Consider the following 24,896-nt stretch of genomic DNA (forward strand, 5'->3'; position numbering starts at 1 on the left):
TCTTTAATCTTTCCCGACAAACATCGCCAAAAGGTACCTACCAACGCCTCGTTGTTCCACCCTAGTTCAGAAGATAGGGTACGAAAGCGTATGGCATACTGCCCCACAGAGAGGGTACCCTGATGAAGATTAAAAAGAGCCTCAGTCGTGGAAGCGAGCCTTCCGGGCTCATCAAAAACCCTTCTGAAAGAGTCCAAAAAGGTGACTATACTGGTCACAATAGGGTCGTCTCGTTCCCAGAGGGGATTCACCCAGGAAAGGGCCTCACCCTCCAAATGAGACACGATAAAGGCGACCTTAGCCCGGTCGGTAGGGTACTGTTGGGGCAACAACTCGAAGTGTAAACGACACTAGTTGAGGAAACCCCGACACAGTTTGGGATCGCCGCTGTAGCGAGGTGGTTTACCCAAACGAGGAGTAGGCACTGTGGCAGTATCAGGAGGTCGGGAAGAACTTTGCGAAGAAGCCGATTGCAAGGAATGTAAGCGATCATCCATGGATGCCATATAAGACAGGATGTGCACCTGGGTATCACGTTGCTGTACCAGCTCTTGCTGGAGGCTGGCCAACTGAGTAGCATTCCCAGGATCCGCGGCTTGTAAAGCAGACAAGCGGGAATCCATTGTCTTCATAAAAGACATGATGCGAGTCTGGTTTTCACGCAAGAAAACCAACTCCTTCTGGGCAGAGGCCCAAGCGGGGTCCATGGCCTGATTATACTGTTAGACTCAGGCTGCACTCAGATGTCGTCCGAGTGCAGCCTGTTACGCCGAAGGCGACGGGAACAAAGAGTGGACCCAGAGAGAGCGCGCGCGGTCAGAGCCTACTGCGACTGCGCAACCCACAGGAGCGCGCAGCTGAGTGCAGGGAGGACGCGCGCCCTGGGATGCAAGCACCAAGCCCCGGAGTGAGGAGGACGCAGCAAGGACATCAGCTGACCTGGACTTGGCGGCAGCAGGAGGAGCGCCAGGAACAGGAGCCGAGGTAACACTCACTGTAATATCAGCTGGTCATCCCACTGGTCCTGCACTCACTGTAATATCCGCTGGTCATCCCACTGGTCCTGCACTCACTGTAATATCTGCTGGTCATCCCACTGGTCCTGCACTCACTGTAATATCTGCTGGTCATCCCACTGGTCCTGCATTCACTGTAATATCCGCTGGTCATCCCACTGGTACTGCACTCACTGTAATATCTGCTGGTCATCCCACTGGTCCTGCACTCACTGTAATATCTGCTGGTCATCCCACTGGTCCTGTACTCACTGTAATATCTGCTGGTCATCCTACTGGTCCTGCACTCACTGTAATATCTGCTGGTCATCCTACTGGTCCTGCACTCACTGTAATATCTGCTGGTCATCCCACTGGTCCTGCACTCACTGTAATATCTGCTGGTCATCCCACTGGTCCTGCACTCACTGTAATATATCTGGTGGTCATCCCACTGGTCCTGCACTCCCTGTAATATCTGCTGGTCATCCCACTGGTCCTGCACTCACTGTAATATCTGCTGGTCATCCCACTGGTCCTGCACTCACTGTAATATCTGCTGGTCATCCCTATGGTACTGCACTCACTGTAATATCTGCTGGTCATCCCACTGGTCCTGCACTCACTGTAATATCTGCTGGTCATCCTACTGGTCCTGCACTCACTGTAATATCTGCTGGTCATCCCACTGGTCCTGCACTCACTGTAATATCTGCTGGTCATCCCACTGGTCCTGCACTCACTGTAATATCTGCTGGTCATCCCACTGGTCCTGCATTCACTGTAATATCTGCTGGTCATCCCACTGGTCCAACACTCACTGTAATATCCGCTGGTCATCCCACTGGTCCTGCACTCACTGTAATATCTGCTGGTCATCCCACTGGTCCTGCACTCACTGTTATATCTGCTGGTCATCCTACTGGTCCTGCACTCACTGTAATATCTGCTGGTCATCCCACTGGCCCTGCACTCACTGTAATATTTGCTGGTCATCCCACTGGTCCTGCACGCACTGCAATATCTGCTGGTCATCCCACTGGCCCTGCACTCAATGTAATATCTGCTGGTCATCCTACTGGTCCGGCACTCACTGTAATATCTGCTGGTCATCCCACTGGTCCTGCACTCACTGTAATATCTGCTGGTCATCCCACTGGTCCAACACTCACTGTAATATCTGCTGGTCATCCCACTGGTCCTGCACTCACTGTAATATCTGCTGGTCATCCCACTGGTCCTGCACTCACTGTAATATCTGCTGGTCATCCCACTGGTCCTGCATTCACTGTAATATCTGCTGGTCATCCCACTGGTCCTGCACTCACTGTAATATCTGCTGGTCATCCCACTGGTCCTCCGCTCACTGTAATATCTGCTGGTCATCCCACTGGTCCTGCACTCCCTGTAATATCCGCTGGGGGGAATTATTGAATTAAATATTACTTTGTATTTTTGTTACTATTGGTGCATAAATCCGTTGTGACTTCCATTCTTTTCCTCTGCTCCATCCATGACACTTGTCACTCTCGTCGTCTCTTCCCTCCTCATGTAACAGATTGAGGGGCTGGAGTTGGCCGCGGCCCCGCGAGATAAAGCACTTTGTGTGATGTCTCTGCAGTATGAACAGATACATTATCACAGGTGCCACGAAGAGAGAATGTATCTGCTGCGAGAGATTCCGAGATCTTCATAATGGAACGTCAAGAGGAAAATGCTTTTACTGGCCACAATCCAGAAGGTAAATTTCTTTCATCTGCAGGTCAGAAATAATAATCATATACTGAAAGATGCCATTTCTTATGGAGAGGGGATGGCCGCCGGACGATGATTTTCCTTTATTCCACCTTTGTACTGAAGAACGTAGTCAATACCCAGAGCGCAGAGGTTCAGCTGTGGACAGGGAAGATGGATGAGCGCGGTGCGAGAGTTCAGCACTTCTACCAAAGATTCCTAATATCATAACATTCGTTATCGGCCTTTAATGGAAAACACAGAAATTCTCCGCTCTAATGTGAGATGTGGTACAATAGGTCCATGATAAGTAATGTGCAGAACGGGAAAATGGCAGAAATGAGAAGCCGGAGACGAGCGCCGGTGACACAGTTACTCACATGTCATTATCGGTGGAAATAAAATCTCTATTTTTCTATCTCACCAGGACAATGTTCATGCTCTTCTACATGGCAGTGCACAAATACTTGGCATGGCACGGATTTGGTTGGTATGTTAGCTGTGGCTCCTTTGTCCACAGATGTCTGGTCAGTCTCGAAGGGAACCTGAACTTTCTCAGCTCTGTCCTGTGGTTACTATGTATTTGCTGTACACAGTCACAGGCACAGTCTGTCTTAGGCTATGTTCACATTAGCGTTGCGTCGGGCGCAGCCGCGGCGACGCATGCGTCATGCGCCCCTATATTTAACATGGGGGTGCATGGACATGCGTTGTCTTGCGTTTTGTGACACATGCGTCATTTTTGGCGCAAGCATCAGGGCGCAGAGGACGCTGCATGTTGCATTTTTTTTGCGTTTAAAATCAAGCCAAAAATGGACGCATGCGTCACAAAACAATGCATTTTTGCATTTGTTTTGCATGCGTTGTGCGTTGCGTCACCGACGCAACACCCAACAACGCAAATGTGAACGTAGCCTTAGGCTTCGCCAAAGCTTCCGTTATTCCTGGCCTGGATTGAACCACATGGCCGTAGCTGTGCACCCCTCCTGTCCAGGTGATTTCCTTCTCCACGGCCTCCATCCCATTATCCCCTGCACAGTTCTGCTGGTTGTATTGGCCAATGCCTGGTGTTTGGTAGCAGTCACAAGACGAGGTATACAACAAGCCAACTCCTGATGCCAAAGCCCAGACTTATATCCGTCTGTAGCCCTTCCAGAAAATGCCATCACAAAAACACACCTCAGCGCCCAATTCTTCCCAACATGTCGCGCATGCAAATGATGATTGCCTCCAGTAGATGGAGGACAGGGGGTACGTGCCATGTATCTGTCACCCAGGACCAGTGCTCCCACTGGGAAAAATTGCCACCATTCAACTATTGTTCAACAACGCTATTAAAAAAGGAAGAAACGAGAAATAGCAAGGAAAAATAATGAAACACAGATTGTAGAATCCATCACTGGGTTCTCGCTTAGGCTATGTGCACACTGGGTCATTCAAGGAGTTTCTGTAGCAGAAAACTGAGCATAAAACGTTTCAAATTTTTCTAAAAACTCCTGAAAAATGTTGAATTTCCTCCCAGTGACTATGTGCACATGAAGTTTTCCACTGAGTTTTTGGAGCATAAACTAGCTATGTGCAGACAAAACTTTTTGAAGACTTTTTGGCACATAGCCACTGAGCAGAAACTGGGCGGACATTCTTTAATCCCTTCTCAAAAACTCAAAATTTATCAAAAACGTTGATTTTGCTCTAAAAATAAAGCAAAGAGACTCAGTGTGAACACACCGTCGAGCAAACATAGTTTTTTTGAAGAGACTTTTTAGAGCAGGTCCACTAGAAAAATGCCACAAAAATCGCTCAAAATACCCTTGAAAGATTTCTTTTGTAAAACCACTTTGCAATTCATTTGTTTAATACACTGCTCAAAAAAATAAAGGGAACACTTAAACAACAGAATCTAACTCCAAGTAAATCAAACATCTGTGAAATCAAACTGTCCACTTAGGAAGCAACACTGATTGACAATCAATTTCACATGCTGTTGGGCAAATGGAATGGACAACAGATGGAAATTATTGGCAATTATCAAGACCCTCTCAATAAAGGAGTGGTTCTGCAGGTGGGGACCACAGACCACATCTCAGTACCAATGCTTTCTGGCTGATGTTTTGGTCACTTTTGAATGTTGGTTGTGCTTTCACACTCGTGGTAGCATGAGACGGACTCTACAACCCACACAAGTGGCTCAGGTAGTGCAGCTCATCCAGGATGGCACATCAATGTGAAATGTGGCAAGAAGGTTTGCTGTGTCTGTCAGCGTAGTGTCCAGAGGCTGGAGGTGCTACCAGGAGACAGGCCAGTACACTAGGAGATGTGGAAGGGCCGTAGGATGGCAACAATCCAGCAGGACAGCTACCTCAGCCTTTGTGCAAGGAGAAACAGGAGGAGCACTGCCAGAGCCCTGCAAAATGACCTCCAGCAGGCCACAAATGTGCATGTGTCTGCACAAATGGTTAGAAACTGACTCCATGAGGATGGTCTGAGTGCCCAACGTCCACAGATGGGGGTTGTGCTCACAGCCCAACACCAGGCAGGACGCTTGGCATTTGCCACAGAACACCAGGATTGGCAAATTCGCCACTGGTGCCCTGTGCTCTTTACAGATGAAAGCAGGTTCACACTGAGCACATGCGACAGAGTCTGGAGACGCTGTGGAGAGCGATCTGCTGCCTGCAACATCCTTCAGCATGACCGGTTTGGCAGCGGGTCAGTAATGGTGTGGGGTGGCATTTCTTTGGAGGCCGCACAGCCCTCCATGTGCTCACCAGAGGTAGCCTGACTGCCATTAGGTACCGAGATGAGACCCTCAGACCCCTTGTGAGACAATATGCTGGTGCAGTTGGCCCTGGGTTCCTTCTAATGCAGGACAATGCTAGACGTCATGTGGCTGGAGTGTGTCAGCAGTTCCTGCAAGATGAAGGCGTTGAAGCTATGGACTGGCCCGCCCGTTCCCCATACCTGAATCCGACTGACTACATCTGGGACATCATGTCTCGCTCCATCCACCAACGTCACGTTGCACCACGGACTGTCCAGGAGTTGGCGGATGCTTTGGTCCAGGTCTTGGAGGAGATCCCTCAAGAGGCCATCCACCGCCTCATCAGGAGCATACCCAGGCGTTGTGCAGTAGGGAGATCATACAGGCACGTGGAGGCCACACACACTACTGAGCATCATTTCCTTGTCTTGAGGCATTTTCACTGACGTTGGATCAGCCTGTAACTTCATTTTCCACTTTGATTTTGAGTATCATTCCAAATCCAGGCCTCCATTGGATATTCATTTTGATTTACTTTGATAATTGTTTTATTGTTCAGAACACATTCCACTATGCAATGAATAAAAATTTGCAACTGGAATATTTCAGTCAGAGATATCTAGGATGTGGTATTTTAGTGTTCCCTTTATGTTTTTGAGCATTGAATGTTGTCCTGTTTTGGGATTTTAAAATGTCTTGAGGGAGAAAAGTAAGTGCAGTAGATATTCTATAAAGTGTCTTCTGATGACACAGTCTAATTGAAAGGTTGCAAAAAAAAGCTCCAGGAAAAAAATGAAACTTCAAAATGCTTGAAAACTTTTCAAAATCAATGTAGGAAACATTTAATCAGGAGGAAAAAAAAACCATCAAAACTCCCCAAAAAAGGAGAATTCCCTGAAGCTGTTTCCAGTAGAATTCTTTTAGTTTTGTCCATATGTATACAAGTTATATGGTTGCCACGAATTTGCACCGTTGTTGGAGCCAAAGGAAAACGCTAATTGTGTTTTTCTGAAGGTTACTGTATTTTCCAACATCTTTTTTGGCAGTTTTGCAACAAATGTTTTTATCTTTAATTCCATAGATAACACAGTGGTGGCGATCGAAAACCGCCAGAAGAATGGACCGGCCACTTTTTTATTCGCATCTTTATGAATTTTGAACCCTGAAGTGGTTAAAAGAGGTTGCAAAATATTTGACATTACTGTGCATATTCTCATTCATTTTGACATTTTTTAGTGCTTTTTCAGGCTGGGTACAGGCGGAATACACTTGAAAAAGACATTGTGTGAATGCGACTTTTGACCGCCTGTTCTTGTAGTTTTATATCTCTGCGAAAGCATTTAAAGGCTTATTCTTGTTGTCATGATAAGAGGGCAAAACTGCAAAATGTTTGCAAAAAAAAAAAAAAAGCAACTTTGCAATTGATTTGTTATTAAAAAAAACTTCTCTCTTCTAAAGAAAGGAGGGATTTGTATTTCCAAGATTTACAGCTCATTTCCAAGGTTTGCCTCCTCTGAAGTCTATCGTAGGTGGCCGGCCTCCGAGGAGATGAGCGCAGCGCTTACCGGTTCTTTGCTTTTGAGCTTGCATGTGCTGCTTTGGATCCGGCGATCTACTGTCCACCATTGGATAACGGCCGCCACGTTTGCATTATCCATGTCCCAATTGAGAAGTGACGGAAGGAGGTGCACAAAGTTATATTTTTGAGTCCATCAGCTTCATAAACCCCCCATATTTATTTGTCCCTTTGCCCATTTTATGCCGCCTTATCTACTCCATTAACTACTCTCTTACTCCAAGAACTGTAAAAATGGCTAAATCCCGACCCAAGTGTTATCTCACATTTCCTCCATTTGTCTCTCCGCCAAAGTTCAGCTAATGTTGTCCTTATTTGATTTCTTTCAATAAGCATATTAATGTGATAGAAATCAAACTTAATTATCCGGAGCAGCGCTCCGCCACTGTGTAAATGAAATGAGGATCAGGCGGCAATTTCCAATAAAAATGCCATTAAAACTGCATTAAAATAGTTTTGGATGCAAACTTTGAGGCGAATGTAAACATGGTCGGGTCTGGTGCTCGGTCTTGTTGGAAATTATTAAGTCAGATTTCAATCAAGGAAAAGCTTGATAACACAATTATGTGGGATAAATTTTATTACGGGGCCAAATGCAATTAGGCTCTTCCCCCGTGCGGCCGCCATCCTGAGATCGGATCGCTTCCCTCTGAAACAAGCAGACGGATCTATAGCAATCTTATAAGAGGAAGAAGTTAGAAAAATAAAATCCATGAGGCTCTTTATTCATCTCCCGGTGTCACAGATTGATACAAGACACTTGTTCTTCATCGCTCGTTTACTCGGCAAATTAACTGGACAGATAATTTTTCCTTATTTTTTTTGTATTCGGGCCAAATGCATTACGTTGTCGGCACATTTCCTCCCTTCTAGGTCGTCTGATATCCGAGGTCCTGGGAGTATTTAAAGCATAAAACTTATCTCAGATATAAAATAGATTTATTTCCTTGCCGCTGGAGATCATTTATCCGCACTTCTGCTTTATAATGGTTTGCTAATTACATTACAGTGATCAAGTCAAAGCTGTTTATTGCTTTCCAAAATCTCAGGAAGATTTGCTTCCACTAATGGCTTTACCAGCAACCTCATTGTAGCTCGCAGTCAGTCTTAGGATTCACAGAAGTCTTAGATTCTGATGAAAAATGACCCCCCAAAAATGTAGCTTTAAAGAACTGCTCCTCGGGGGCGGGACCAAACAGTTTGCCATTATTTGAGTGGAAGTTTGGACTTAAAGAGTTACTCCAAAAGTTATGTTATTCTGCCCTTGTCACCCGTCTTAAAGGGAGGCGTGAATGTTCTATTCATTATCTCTGGGACGACTTTAAAAAAGCCAAAAATGGCGCTCTTCTATTTTCGCCATTCCCTTAGACAATTATTGGAACAGAAGTTGAGCATGCGCTACTGTGCTATATTCAGAACATAGCATTACAAAGCTCGGCTTCCAGATCCAGAGATCAGAATTGTTGGAGGCCCCAGCGATCAGTTCCCCAGAAATTACCAAATTATCCTATATCCTATGGATTGGGATAAGTTATAATTTTGGGAATAATGCTTTATCTTCTGCTTTCTTTAGCTCACATACATCAAGGCTTTTAGGTTACTGAAGGGACATAATAATGGCTAATAGAATTATTTGAAAAATGGCCAATAAAGATTAATTTTCCTCAAATTTAAAAAACAAAAAAACAATTTAGGCAGAATCTGATATTTTTCTGATAGAAATCCATAATCTTACTGCTTGTGGATCACCCCCATGGGGCCGTGGGGTACTCGATACTGGGTCCTTCGATTCACAGGGAGGATGTCACGGTGGCTGACCCGGTCCGTGGCCCTGGGACGTCCGTGTAAAAAGGGAAAGGTCTTTAAAGGGATAATGTTCGTGACGCCACCTGTGGTGTTCGGTCAGGGTGACTGTGATGTTATGGCAGCTAGATGGTATACCTTCCCACAAGCGAAATGTGTCTCCAGGGCTTCCCAGTGTGTAGATGGTGGATGGTGGGAGGCGCAGAGAAGAACCAGGACACAAAGGGTGCAGTCTCTTTACCTTTACTGAAGACTTCAGCATCCACAGTCCAGGGCACCAGATCACAGGACAGGCAGAGTCCGGCCGCTTTGGAGGCAAGTCCATAGTTCCTTTGTCCAGGTGGAAATCAGTAGCCTTCCTCTAGCACTGCAATGTTGTAGTCCCTTACTGCTAAGCTTCTCATAAGGTCCTCACAACTGTTGTAGATGTTATGTCTCTCTCTCTGTCCCCAGGATAGGATAGGACAAACCCGTATGACTGGTGGCTTGAGGCGGTTTATAGGGACTCTATCATGCCACCGTGCCTCCTAGGTTTGGGTGTAGGGTGGACAGGTAACGTGAAATTAGCTGTCCTGCTGGTCTCTGGAGCAAGGCATAAAGGTCCTTACTCACTCGGTGTTCCGGCTACCGGGCTTCTGCGCCTCAGAAGGAGGCAGCCTGTGTAGGGCTGGTCCCCTTCTGATATCCACTCCTTTGCTACGACTTCTTTTGCACGCTTGCTGCAATACAATTCTGCTTTCGATGTCTCTTTCCAGGAGCTGCAGCTCTGAGGGCATGCACAGCTCCGTGTCCTTCTCCCTCCGATCTCTGACAGGATCCAACCTCTTTCAGGGACCAACTACCTGAGCGAAGCTCAGCCAGCAACTCTTTCACTTTCCCTACAGGTCACCAGTTTTACCAATGTGGGGAGTGACCTAACAAATAAGAGCAAGAGCTCCCCCTGGTGGCCTGGAGTGTGAAATGTGTTGCATGTTTGTGATACCTGGATGCAGTTATCCTTCTTTGCCTCCAAACATAGCATCACTCTCCCTGAGAAGAAAATGACATTACTGCAACGACCAGGAGCCTGGGGCGCTTCACTTGCATGGGAAAAATTCCATAATTCACTACTCGTACATTAAAGAATTTATAGTCTCACTGCTTGCACAGTAAAGAATCCATAGTCACTGCTCGCACAGTGAAAAATCTATTTCAGAGATTATAAGTAAACCTTTCATCTATATTTAGATGATGTTCCCCTTGCCTCGTTGCAATGATCACTGCACTGTCCCCTCATAGACCTGCACACAGTAAAGCTAATGCTAACCTCCTCACTTGTCTTCTGCGGTCTGGTGTCCAGTGCAGTTGGCACTGGTTTATCTTCAGGCTCTTCGGGCCATTGACAACTTTAAAGTCTGCTGTGCCAAGTAGGTCAGGAGTCAGGACCCACAATGTCATAACCGGCATCAAAACATCGTGATTTATTCAGTGCACAAGATAACAAAAGTGCTGGAGCCGGAAGACGCTCAAGATGGCGCTCACTGTAAGAAGCTGAGGATGGCCCATGTAGAACCAGTGATCAGACTGGGGTGCGTGACTGGACTGGAGCAGGACTGTGTGGTGATACAGGTAGGTACAGGTGACAGTTTTATACGTATCCCACATTCATTGTGTTCTGGGTCTGGGGAAACCTCAGGGCACAATAATGTACATTCAATTTATGTCAAATACATTTGATCGAGTTTGAGCAAAACTACAAATATTAATATTAACGTTCATCAGTCGTGGCCAATGATTACTAGTACCCACATGAGGAGCAATAATGGGCGAGTGCAAGGATGAGGAATGCGGGAATGTAAGTTCTAAAAATGTTTCAACTTTTGTTACAGATTATTATTATTATTATTTAAATAACACTATTAATTCCATGGTGCTGTACATGAGAAAGGGGTTACATACAGGGTTATAGATATCGTTAAGAATTTACAGTGACAGACTGGTACAGAGGGGAGAGGACCCTGAACTTGCGGACTTACACTCTTCGGGATAATGGGGAAGAGACAGAAGGTCGGTGTGCTGTAGCACTGGTGGTGGTGAGGCGGCAGCTCTGGTGGTTGATGAGGCAGCAGAATGGTTATTGCAGGCTGTAGCTTTCCTGAAGAGATGGGTTTTCAGGTTCCGTCTGAAGGATCCGAGGGTGGTGGATAATCGGACGTGTTGGGCCCGCGCCCGCACATCAATCTGAGGCTGGCAGCTGACGTCAGCCGCAGCGTGCAGGTCGCCGGCGTCTGACGTCATTGTGAGTCGCCGGCGAGTGCACGCTGCAGCTGCTTGGAGAGAGCAGGAGCGCGGCAGGTAAGCAGAACTTTTTTTTTTTTTTTATTGACAGCGGCGATCCAGGGGGGCCCAGGGCAGTAAAGCTGGACACAGGGAGGTCAAAGCTGGACACAGGGAGGGCAGAAAGCTGGACACAGGGGGGGCAGAAAGCTGAATACGGGGGAGGGCAGAAAGCTGGACACGGGGGGGGGGGGCAGAAGGCTGGACACAGGGGGGGGGCAGAAAGCTGGATACAGGGAGGGCAGAAAGCTGGACACGGGGGGGGGCAGAAAGCTGGACACGGGGGGGGGGGGGCAGAAGGCTGGACACAGGGGGGGGCAGAAAGCTGGACACGGGGGGCAGAAAGCTGGACACGGGGGGCAGAAAGCTGGACAGGGGGGGCAGAAAGCTGGACAAGGGGGGGCAGAAAGCTGGACACGGGGGGCAGAAAGCTGGACACGGGGGGGGCAGAAAGCTGGACACGGGGGGCAGAAAGCTGGACACGGGGGGGCAGAAAGCTGGACACGGGGGGCAGAAAGCTGGACAGGGGGGGCAGAAAGCTGGACAGGGGGGGCAGAAAGCTGGACACGGGGGGGCAGAAAACTGGACACGGGGGGGGCAGAAAGCTGGACACGGGGGGGCAGGAAGCTGGACACGGGGGGGCAGAAAGCTGGACACAGGGGGGGCAGAAAGCTGGACACAGGGGGGCAGAAAGCTGGACACAGGGGGGGTTGAAAGCTGGACACAGGGGGGGTAGAAAGCTGGACATAGGGGGGTAGAAAGGTGGACACGGGGGGGGGCAGAAAGCTGGACACAGTGGGGGTAGAAAGCTGGACACAGTGGGGGTAGAAAGCTGGACACAGTGGGGGTAGAAAGCTTGACACACGGGGGGTAGAAAGCTGGACAAGGGGGGTAGAAAGCTGGACACGAATGGCAGAAAGCTGGACACAGGGGGGGGCAGAAAGCTGGACATAGGGGGGCAGAAAGCTGGACACAGGGGGGCAGATAGCTGGACACGGGGGGCAGAAAGCTGGACACGGGGGGCAGAAAGCTGGACACGGGGGGCAGAAAGCTGGACAGGGGGGGCAGAAAGCTGGACAAGGGGGGCAGAAAGCTGGACACGGGGGGGGGGGCAGAAAGCTGGACACGGGGGGGGGGCAGAAAGCTGGACACGGGGGGGGCAGGAAGCTGGACACAGGGGGGGCAGAAAGCTGGACACGGGGGGGGCAGAAAGCTGGACAAGGGGGGCAGAAAGCTGGACACGGGGGGGCAGAAAGCTGGACACGGGGGGGGCAGAAAGCTGGACACGGGGGGGGGGCAGAAAGCTGGACACAGGGGGGGCAGAAAGCTGGACACGGGGGGCAGAAAGCTGGACACGGGGGGCAGAAAGCTGGACACGGGGGGGGCAGAAAGCTGGACACGGGGGGGGCAGAAAGCTGGACACAGGGGGGGCAGAAAGCTGGACACGGGGGGCAGAAAGCTGGACACGGGGGGCAGAAAGCTGGACAGGGGGGGCAGAAAGCTGGACAAGGGGGGGGCAGAAAGCTGGACACGGGGGGCAGAAAGCTGGACACGGGGGGGGCAGAAAGCTGGACACGGGGGGGCAGAAAGCTTGACACGGGGGGCAGAAAGCTGGACAGGGGGGGCAGAAAGCTGGACAGGGGGGGCAGAAAGCTGGACACGGGGGGGCAGAAAACTGGACACGGGGGGGCAGAAAGCTGGACACGGGGGGGCAGGAAGCTGGACACGGGGGGGCAGAAAGCTGGACACAGGGGGGGCAGAAAGCTGGACACAGGGGGGCAGAAAGCTGGACACAGGGGGGGTTGAAAGCTGGACACAGGGGGGGTAGAAAGCTGGACATAGGGGGGTAGAAAGCTGGACACGGGGGGGGGGCAGAAAGCTGGACACAGTGGGGGTAGAAAGCTGGACACAGTGGGGGTAGAAAGCTGGACACAGTGGGGGTAGAAAGCTTGACACACGGGGGGTAGAAAGCTGGACAAGGGGGGCAGAAAGCTGGACACGAATGGCAGAAAGCTGGACACAGGGGGGGGCAGAAAGCTGGACACGGGGGCAGAAAGCTGGACACAGGGGGGGCAGAAAGCTGGACACGGGGGGGCAGAAAGCTGGACACAGGGGGGCAGATAGCTGGACACGGGGGGCAGAAAGCTGGACACGGGGGGCAGAAAGCTGGACACGGGGGCAGAAAGCTGGACACCAGGGGGCAGAAAGCTGGACACAGGGTGGGCAGAAAGCTGGACACAGGGGCAGAATGCTGGACACGGGTAGAACGCTGGACACGGGCAGAAAGCTGCACACAGGGGAAGAAAGCTGGAGATGGGCAGAAAGCTGGAGATGGGCAGAAAGCTGGACACGGGCAAAAAGCTGGGCACAGGGGCAGAAAGCTGAACACAGGGGAAGATTGCTGGACACAGGGTGGGCAGAAAGCTGGACACAGGGGGGGGCAGAAAGCTGGACACAGGGCAGGCAGAAAGCTGGACACAGGGGGGCAGAAAGCTGGACACAGGGGGGGGGGCAGAAAGCTGGGCACAGGGTCAGAAAGCTGGGCACAGGGGCAGAATGCTGCGCACAGGGGCAGAATGCTGCACACAGGGGCAGAAAGCTGGGCACAGGGGCAGATTGCTGGACATAGGTGCAGATTGCTGGACACAGGGGCAGATTGCTGGACACAGGGGCAGAATGGAGAAATGGGGCATGATTGGAGACACAGGGGGCAGGATGTCAGACATGGCGGCATGACTGGAGACACTGGGGCATGACTGGAGACAGATGGGGCAGAATTGAGACACAGGGGGCATGATTGGAGATGGGGCAGAATGGTGATACGGGCATGATTGGAGACACTGGAGGCAGGATTGGAGACAGATGGGACAGGATCATGGGGCAGGATGGATACGATGGAGACAGATGGGGCAGGATGGATACTCATTAGGGCAGGATGGGAGAACATATGGCTGACGCCACAAATGAAACACACGGGGGCTAGGATGGTGAATATTATTACCATAGGGGCAAATTAAGGGATATTATTACTGCAGTGATGTATTTATTTTATTTTTTGAGTATACTGTTCTAAATGGGGGGGGGGGGCGGTCCTATTACTGTGTAGAGTGATACTACTCGAGATAACTGTGTTATTTCCTGTAGAGACAAGTCCTGGCTGGATGAAGTGATGGCGGTCTGTGCTGGATGAAAGATGAAGGACTTCACCTAGAGACGTCACTGGTGAGTCAGTGTGTTACCTATACACTGACACTATACACTGTATACTATATACTAAGTACAGATCTCCTGTGTATAATGGCACTGATGGTGATAGTATTGTGTTTTTTTTAAATTATTGATCAGTATTGTAGTATTCAGTCACTATGTGGTGGTAATATGTGGACTGGTCATGATGTTGTGGTATTTGTTCCTTGTATTTGATATTATTCGATCACTGTGGTGGTAATATGTCATCTGGTCATGGTGTGGTGGTATTTGTGCCTTGTAGATAGTATTATAGGTCACTGTGGTGATATGGCGTCTGGTCATGGTGCTGTGGTATTTGTTCATTGTATGTGGTATTATAGGTCATTTTAAAAATTGAAAAATAAATAAAAATATACCTAAATTGTATTGCATATTTTAACAAATATTTAATAGGTTACAGTAGAGTAGGGCCTGGCCAAAAGTGTCTACCTTGTCATTTTGGTGGCTTAAAAAATCTTTTGGCCAAAACAAAAGCTGCCGGCTATATGTGTGATCTGGTGATGGGAACTGTTAATGTGTTATAGGTGAGAAGTGGAGATTTTTCAAGAAAGAGTGGTGGGACTGTGGCCAGTTTGAGGGGTGGAGTGTGGAGGCGGGGCGGGGGTGGAGCCTGGGCGGAGTCTCAAGGGGGCCCTGGAAATTTCTAGTGGCAGCCCTGGGTTAAGTATGTCTGTCAATACTGCTTCCTAACAGCAACCCAAAAAGACAAATATGGACCACAGAGCAGTAAATAAAACTAGATTTTTATTGAAAAATATTAATAACATACGATAAAAAAATAATTTTTAAAAATAGTAGACAAAGAAATATCATGGGGTAGTGACACCTTAGTGCCACGTCCAAGGGCGGTTGGTTAAATATATCTCAGAAAGGCATAATTAGATCCCAACAAAAATTATATATAAATGATATTGTCCCCATCATTAAAGGAAGGTACAAAGCAGCATATCAAATAATGGAGAAAGCAATGGCGGTGAAAGATGTCGATGTTCATAAAGACTCTAATTCAGATATATAAAGTGACAAGGGCTTGTGCAATGCAAAGTTATACATAAAGATATAAACTCATCTCAAAGAATTAAAAAAAGACTGCCATCATAAAAAAGTCAGACATCACATGACTGCTATAAGATCATAATAAATAGGGGACACACCAGATATATAGTCAATAGGGATGGTAAAATCAGAACGACGTTAGAAAACCAACCTCAAGACAGGGACGTGGAAGAGGAACCCCAACGCACGTTTCGCTATGGTGCTTCTGTGGGGGGCTTCAAACAAGTGGTATGAAAGGTGCCGTCCGCAGCTGTCCATCCTGACTAAGGAATGATGCCCCAGGACCGCAGTATGATGATGCCTCTGCACTGGTGTTGTTAGGTTCCTGCGATCATATCCTGCACACAGGTTACAGTTTTCTATATTTTAGGTAATTCTTAAAGGGGTTGTCTTTCTTTATTATTCCTCAAGGCTTCCTACTTGCTGGGGAGTAGTGCGCTCCTGATGACTGACAGATTGGCCCAGTGTCATGGTGGCCGCTCTCACCTGTGTACTCTCCAATACTGCGAGCAGGTGTCGCTCTGCATTGGAGGACACTAAAGCTTGGATCCAGAGATTTGGACAGCTTCAGAGCAGAGCTTACAAGCTCCAGAGCCTAAAGGTGCTGTGCTTTTCACCTGGCAGACTAGCCGTCTCCGACAGACTGTAGAGGTGGTCGCTGACCCTTGTAGCTATAAAGTTATAAATCCATTGTTCTTGAAAATGGAGAGGATTTTTTTTTAATAAGAAGTAAATATCAAAGTTGCTTAAAAGTTAAAAAGAAATTAAAGGAAGCAGAGATCATGAATCTGGCGAGTGCCCGCGGATTATAACTGACAGCTGAAAGATGCAATACTTATCCAGTGGTTAAATTAATATTCGGGGTAACACATTTCCATTGTGTTATACTTCATTTCGCCGCAGTTACATTGTATCTAGATGATGGGACTCGCTTTTCTCACATTATGTTACGTGACGCCCAATTATGCTATTACAGAGCGGGATCCTCAGATATCCGAGTCGGCCGAAGAGCTTCCACATTTGGCAACAACCTAAAGATTCCGCAGGACTTTTAGTCGGTTCTGCCGGTGGAGGGACGCGCCGGTATTGATGGCAGCATCTGTTGCACCTCTTGAACAAAGCTGCCGCTACTTTGAAACTCTAATGATGCGGCAGAATCTTGACTCTTTGACTGACAGCCCCGAACATATTAATATTCAGGACTTCATTACAATTCTGCCTCACAGATGTTAAGAACTATTAAAAGATATTATGATCTTGGACAAGACATTAGTGAAATCTGGAAGACTTTTATCATGTTAACAGGTGCCTGATCAAAGGAATGGCTGCACTTGAATAATGCTTCAATTAAAAACCGCCACATTAAACATGGCGTACGGGAAGAAGGAAGACGGGGAGGACTGTGATTAAAGGAGCGTTCTCCTGAAATAGAAGAAAATCATCTGTAAATGGAAATGAAGCTACGTTGGTAAAAGTTCTTTCCAGAGTTCGTAGGTGAATGTCAATATGGCTGCCATCGTGACTCCTGGTAGATAAAGGGCGCACAGCTTTTCTTGAGTTCTCCACGCCGAAAGGTCTGCCGTCTAATTCTCCATTATTGTATAATTAGGCATACACTGACAAGCAAAAGGGTAACAATGCGTTGACCTTTTGAATTTCAGGCTCCATATCTCACTGTCCACTCCTGCTTCCAATGTGAGACCACCATCATTTTTTAGACAATCATCTTGGCTTTCTCATACACAAATTTTACGTGCAATTATTTAGCATATGATTAGTTATGCACAGGGCTGCCACCAGGAATTTCAGGGCCCCATACTGGAATCATTTTTTTAGCCCCCTTGAGACTTTTCCCAGGCTCCACCCCAGCTCTGCCTCTATCCCTCAAATCTTCCACAGTCCCACCACCCACTCTTGGAAAAACTTCACTTCGGCACCATGTTCTCACTAGACATGGGCGAACTCCTTGATGTTTGGGTCCGGTGGGTTAAAACAGTTAAAAATTTCAGGTTTGGGTACCAGAACAGTACCCGAACCTGAAGTCGAACCTGGACCCCATTCACTTAAATGGGGGGCTTGAACATCCAGTGTTTGACAGCGTGGCAAGCAATGTTTCTGATCGACAGTAAAATCAGTTCCCATGCTCTCAAATTACAGCGCGAGCGCACAGATGTGATCAGAGATAAAAAGTTTAATAACAGAGAGAGCAGGTGCCAGCTGATGGGAGTATTCATCAGCCGGCGTCTGCGCTCTAAATAAATAATGAAAAAAAACAAAAACAGCTTGGGTTCCCCTGTATTTTTGATAACCAGCCAGGCAAAACAGACAGCTGCGGGCTGCAGCCCTCAACTGTCAGCTTCAGCAAGGCTGGTTGTCAATAATAGAGGGGTTTCCATGCTGTTTTTTTTTTCTAATTATTTAAATAAATAATTTAAAAAACAGCATGGGGTCCCCCCATTTTGGACAACCAGCCAAACTAAAGCAGACAGCAGGGGGCTGGTATTCTCAGTCTGGCAAGGGGTTATGAATATAGGTCCCCAAAGCTTAAAAATAGAAGTCCGCAGCCGCCCAGAAAAGGTGCATCTATGAGATGTGCCAATTATGTCACTTTGCCCGACTCTTCCCACTTGCCCTGTGAGGTAATATTTGTGGGGTTGATGTCAGCTTTGTATTGTCCGGTGACATCAAGCCCACCGCTTAGTAATAGAGAGGCGTCTATAAGACACCTATCCATTACTAATCCTATAGTTGTTCGGTAAATAGAGACACAGCCAGAATAAAGCCCTTTATTTGAAATAAAAAAAACAAAACACAGTTTTACTTATTTATTTAAAAATAGCAAATACAGTTATACTTACCTGATGCCTTATTCCACTGAATCCCACATCTCCTGTAATAAAACAAAAAAGAAAACAAAAACATATCCCTCGCCTGTCCGTCGTTCTGTCCCATGCCATAATGCATGTTTGGGATAAACAATTTTCAACCTCGACGGTGCTAAGATGCGACCGTCCAGACTGAGAACCACTGGTGAGTGAACTGCTGCAGGTTTGGACTGCGGTGTCTGGGGTACACAGGGGGAATGGACTCAAGGGGGCCACCCTACAGCTAAATGCAAATGCCTGTTAGCCATTACCCCCATTATAGGTTGGCATCAACTGTAAAACATAGGCGGCTCCTGCACATCTACTGTGCGCCACCATAACTGGGATGTACAATTATAGTAGTTTACATTAAAGGGTTTCTTTGCTTAAAACAAGTTATCACCAATCCATGGGCTCCACAGGATAGGTGATCGCTTGGTTCCCATCATGATAAACAGCACCAATCTGAAGAATGAGGAAGTTTTATCCCTGTTAGGACACTTGTCTACATTTTAAAATGTAGCGGCAGATGAGATGTCTAACCGTGGCTCCATTAATTCTCTTTGGGGCTTCCAGAAAAAAAACAAGTGCAGTGCTTGCAGCCACAGAGTGAATGAATGGATCAGTGGTCAAGTCGAACATGACACTCCACTCTAATGGGGATAAAAGCTCCGTATTCTGACGACTGAGTCCCAGCAGTCAGACCCCCACCAATCTTCCCACCATCTTCTCTTTTTCTTCATCCAGCACAGACCGCCATCACTTCTTACAGCCAGGAATCGTTGCTGCATAAAATAACACAGTTATCTAGAGCACTGCTTCCATAGCACATTCTCCTTTTTCCCTTTCTTCTACACTACATCTGAATACAGACATGCAACCATCATTAATATATAATTAGTTATTATGCAGCCCACCATTCCAAATATAAATTATAATCCGCCACTGTGCCCCCAACTATAAATAGCCACTTTCCCCACCAAATAAATATATAACTTAATTAGCACCTGTACTGTTTCCCAAATTTTATACCAGTCACTGCATTCTCAATGCCCCCACTATGTGCCTCCCGCTCCTCCTATTCATTATAATTGCTTGCCCCCTCTGCCCCAATTCATTAGGTTATATCCTCTCCCACCCCCACCCTCAATTCATCATTTAGTCTCCCCAACCTCAATTTATTATCATTTGCTGTGCCTCACCTTCAATTCAACATTATTTGCTCTCCCGACCCTCAATTCATGATTTTCTGTACGTGATGACATCATCGCATAAGGGCTATCACCCACGTGTCACAGAAGAGGCGGAGGGACTCCATTGGAGCTGCACGGCTATTCTATGCAGCTCCAGGAAGGCTCCCTACTCTGAAATGTGCGCCGCCTATGGGGGCATGCCAGAACACACTACTTTATTATTTCCTGGAGCGCAGTGAGCAGAAGCACAAGAGTGGGAGACTGAACCAACCTTCTTTCCTTCTGCTCACCGGGCCCCATACAATGGTAAGGGCAGTAATGCTCTGATGACGGCCCTGGTTATGCAGATTCTCGTCATGTCGCTGCATTGTTACTGTTTTGTTCATGGTGGTTCAAAAATATTTTTCTTCCTGAATACTATATATTACATTCTGTTCTCACATTCCCTAATAGCTCAGTCTTTTATTATGTTGATTCCCAAGTGAATGGTCACTGGTTCAAATCAAGGAACAGCCATGAAGAATATTTCCCAAGAAAATTGCCAAAGTGCATCATGTGCGTGCCATGTCAAATTCACGTATGAGATAGCCAATATGTCTTTCTATAAAATGATGGCAGTCTCACGTTCGAAGCAGTAGTGGATGGGAAAATATGAAGCATAAACTTCAAAAAATTGTTACACTTTTGCTCATAAGGAAACATCAGACTGCAAAGCTGGAGACTAAGGACCTGAATAGCTGATAATGCTACATTTTCCTCTTAAAGGAGAAAAATAGAGAAGAGTAAATCAAATAGGTGTAAATCAAATACAATTTTAGGAAATTTGATGGAATCATCCCCCAAAAAATGCCCATTGCAAATTTCACAAAGCAATACATGGTATCTGCCAGAGAAGGCTAAAATGACCTCCTCGACATGGCCGGATGATCTTGTCATACTGCCTTGCAGCTATCACATCGCATGCTATAGAGAAAAATTTCAATAACACATTTTTTTTCATTCTTCATGCACCAGAAAGCAGCAAGCCAACACAATATTTCTGAAAGAAAAAAATCTGAACTCTTTGTCAGAGAAATTGTGCTTGTCACAAATGGCTGTACTGAGTTTTTGCATTTCTTGGGGAAGCTGGAATAATTGTGTTAACAAATGAAAGAGAAAATCAACCAAAATCCAGACAATTAACTGCAACAGTTTTCCTCATTCAGTGCGCATGTTACACACTGTTGGTTACCATCAGTTTCCACCCATTTACCCATAGCTTTTTCTATTTGTGTTAATGAGCCTGAAAGGTCTTGGACAGAGTTATAGGAGACCTTGCAGTGAATCAAAGTTTAGGTAAAAATTCAGCAAATTTGGCTAATATGAATTTCATAGGCTTTCTACAAAAAAGAATTAGAAAAAAGCTCATAGTAGAAAATAAAATGGCAGCACTTAGTATCACGCTGCAGCTATGCAGGTAACTGCAACTTCCACAAGATGGCAATAGAGTGGAAGGATGGTAACAAGTCTGTAAGAGCAGACCTGCAGTCCTGCAGCAAAGCCACCACCAAATGGCAGAAGAATAGTCAAACAAGCCGAGTCAAAACCTAGACTGTCACGCAGTACAAAAGGAAAAAAAAGAGTCAGTGGAGAGCCAAAGGGTCAAAACCAGACAAAAAGCAGAAGTACCAGGGACCAGAGGCAAAGTCAAGTCAGAGTCAAAGCCAAGTCAAAAACAGGGAAATCCAAGAGTAATCAGGAAACACTAAGACGGGACGGGCAGGGAAAGGGGAATAGACACTGGCAAGGTCAGAAAGCACAGCAGGACCAATCAGGGTACTACCAGAGTCAAATAGTCACGTCGTAGGCAGAAAATATAACTGACACCACCTGCAGGATGCAGCGGTGCTAAATAGCAAACCTGAACTCAGAAGGAGGCAGAGCAAAGTTAACCCTTGACATGATCAGTCCGGGAAAAAGGCAGACAGGACTCAAAACCCGGACTGGATCATGACACTTAGTTTGCAACAATCCCCATATGTTCAGCCTGTATACATTTGCATCTCTGTCATACAGAGGAACGTCTAGCATGGGGAAGAGTTATCTCTGCACTAAAACTACATTTCCCAGGACACATTGCTCTCTATGCCTAATAGAAAACACATTTTACTTACCTATTAATTCCACGGTCCCAGTGCTAATATCTGGCTCATCGCCTTGTAATCTCACCCCAGAGAATGAATTGCACTCAGGAATATTTCAGAATGAAAGAACATTTGATCTTCATGGACCTGAGTCTTTTTTTTTTGTTACCTATGTGACATTACAAAGTTGGTATTTGGGATTCTGTCAGATCATTGGAAAAGAAAAATTTGAACCCAAAAAAACCCTTTCAAAAATTAATCGTTGTTTTTGTTTTTTATTTCCTAGGTTTCATTATTCTCATTTGCACAAGGAAAGACTAGAAACAATGGAAAGAAACTGAATGGGACGAGACACAGATTAGATATTAAAAAAAACTTTTTGACAGTGAGGTGATCAATGAGTGGAACAGGCGGCCACGAGAGGCGGTGAGTTCTCCTTCAATGGAAGTCTTCACACAGAGGCTGGACAGACACCTGTCTGAGATGATTTAGTGAATCCTGCTTTGAGCTGGGGGGTTGGACCAGATGATCCAGGAGATCCTTCTAACTCAACCATTCTATGATTCTGTGATTCTAGGTCCTGATGCAGAGTTTGCTGGAGTAAGATGCGAGCAATTCATAGAGTCATAAATGAAGTTTGCACATTTTTCAGCTCCACCGCAGATATTATTCTCAGTGTTGAGGATCATCATTCATTGTTGCAATTTGTGCCACTTTTGTGATGAAAATCACAATGAATTTATCACACATTGTCACGCCTTCCTCTCCTCCAGGCTTAGCTCCAAAAAATTTCGGCTGGCTTAGAAATGGTAAAAGTGGCAACATTTGTACATAAATATCAGTTGGGAAAAAAGTGTTCAACATTTTAAGCATTTTTACCCCAGAATTCTGGCTGAAACTGTGATGACTTGGGACCAAAGTCTCTTGTATGTTTCATTATTATGTTTCGTGCAGCGCCAGGAACGGATCAGGAGGGTCCAGTGTTTCCAGGACTGAGAGGATCGGTCTATAGCCGCGATGCCCAGTCCGACATTGGCGCTACCCGGCCAGTTCTCCTAATTAATGAGAGGTTGGACTCATCGGAATAAATAAAAGTTTAAAGCAGATGGAGAGAAAAAAATATGGCGGGAGATTGATTGGGGCTGATTTCTCTGACAGTGTTCGTGTTCGAGCGTTACTTATCTGGGCAACGCACGACCGGACCGGCTGCAATCCTTTCCCATGCATGAAAGATCAAATGACCGAGTGGTGTCATCCATCCGATACTCATCCAGGAAAATTGGAAAAAAAATGTTTTCTCCATTCCAGAAGCTCAAAGCCCTGGACAGATCAAAGCCATAATACACAGACTGCATGGATGAGGCAGAGCCGACCTTGTCATTTAACATGTCGGCCTGAGTCGTCTTTGCATCATGGTAATGCTGTACAATATGTAGAAGCTCAGCGCTGGCAAACATTGTTCCCTCTCACGAAGAAAAATGGAGGAATAAACTGCTGTGAGACTCCACGAATAGTAATGGCAGACTGTGTCCACATAGTACCGCCATATAGTAACTGTATACTAATACCATATATTGCACATATAATAGTGCTGCTCTAACTCTGTATAGTGCCGTACCATGCCTTCATATTAGTGCCTCATGGTGAACATATAATAGCGCCATACTGTGTCCACTCAGAGACCACACCCGTAAAACAATATAAAAGAACACTTCACAGTAACACTGCGTGATGCACTCATATAGAAATGCAAAAGTAAATTATTATTACTGGACTCACATTATTCATCCAAAGGGTTGGAATGTGCTGCCACATACTGCTGACATTATTCTAAGAACACGTGTCAGTGCCTAGAAAACAATGCAATGCACTGGATACATGGAGATACCATACAACATCCTAATAATAATGCTACATTGTGTCCACATAATATTCCTGCCGTGCCTGCATGATAAAACTAAATATTATTATTGTGCAGTGTCCAATAATCAGTATATTATTGTTCTCACGAAATGTATCCATACAGTAAACACATAATACAATGTATCAATAACAGCCCCATTCACTGCCTCTGTATATAACATAGCGCCATGAAGTGCCCACATAGTAATTCTATATGTCGCCTAATAACAGTATATATCACATCTATTCAGTGAACATTGTACTTAGATAATGCTGCCATCCAGGGTCCACAAAGTAAAGCTATACATTGTGCAACTAACAGGATGTGTAATAGTGGTGTAACATGGCGCTGACATGACACATCCAGACAACGAAGCGTAACATAAAGGTTTGTGAACACTTGTATAGTAATACAGTAACTGCATAAAAGTGCAGCACACAATAGTGTCCTCATAATGTTACCACTGTGTGGCTATAAATACAGTAGATCAATAGCGGTGTCCCCATAACTTTGTCACTCGGTAGCTGTATGATAGCGCCATGCAGCGCCACATGGTATCGCTACACATTGCCTCAGTATTAGGACAGGCAGCGTATAGTAACAGTATAATAATCGTGCGGTGCTCACATAAATCATCCAGACAGCGAACACATAGCGGAGCCCTAGGAGACGACCTCAGCTCTGCTGCATCGGGCAGGGTGTGAGTGCAGGGAGCGCAGACTCTGACACTGAAGGGTTAATTCTTGGCTTTTGTCATCCGCTTAGGAGTCCAGAAAAACAGCTTAGAATTTACTGGGATGAAAGAGCCAAAATTGAACTCTACATCAAAGATCCCGTCTGGAACAGTTTCATGTTTGGATCAGGCACAGATTCTCTGACACATCCTCAATATATACGAAATCTACCTGGAACCATTCACAGACACATGATGGTGCCTGCAGAGCGGTCACACAGCTCGCCCCAGACCCTGAATGACGACCACACTAAAAGGCTGCCGTCACACTAGCAGTATTTGGTCAGTATTTTACATCAGTATTTGTAGCCAAAACCAGGAGTGGATGAAATAGAGGAAAAGTATAATAGAAACATCTGCACCACTTCTGTATTTATAACACACTGCTGGATTTGGCTACAAATACTGATGTAAAACACTGACCGAATACTGATAGTGTGACGACAGCCTCATAGCACGACGTCCCCTCTACCTGCAGAGCCTGCGCGTCAGTTTTCACTTTTATTACAGCATTATATTCGTGAAGCAGAAGTTCATATAAATAATGCTATAAGCACCAAAAATATAGGGAATTGGTGAAATGCTCAGAA

General features: G+C 46.4%; 1 long non-coding RNA gene across 1 annotated transcript; it reads left to right on the forward strand.

Annotated features, from left to right (window-relative positions):
• Positions 1–845: 845 nt before the first annotated feature.
• LOC138667108 (uncharacterized) lies at positions 846–24,896 on the forward strand. Its single transcript, XR_011318601.1, has 3 exons — positions 846–984; positions 21,957–22,096; positions 22,248–24,896. It is a non-coding gene; the product is annotated as an uncharacterized lncRNA (long non-coding RNA).

Source organism: Ranitomeya imitator, chromosome 2 (assembly GCF_032444005.1).
Source record: "Ranitomeya imitator isolate aRanImi1 chromosome 2, aRanImi1.pri, whole genome shotgun sequence".
NCBI lineage: Eukaryota > Metazoa > Chordata > Amphibia > Anura > Dendrobatidae > Ranitomeya > Ranitomeya imitator.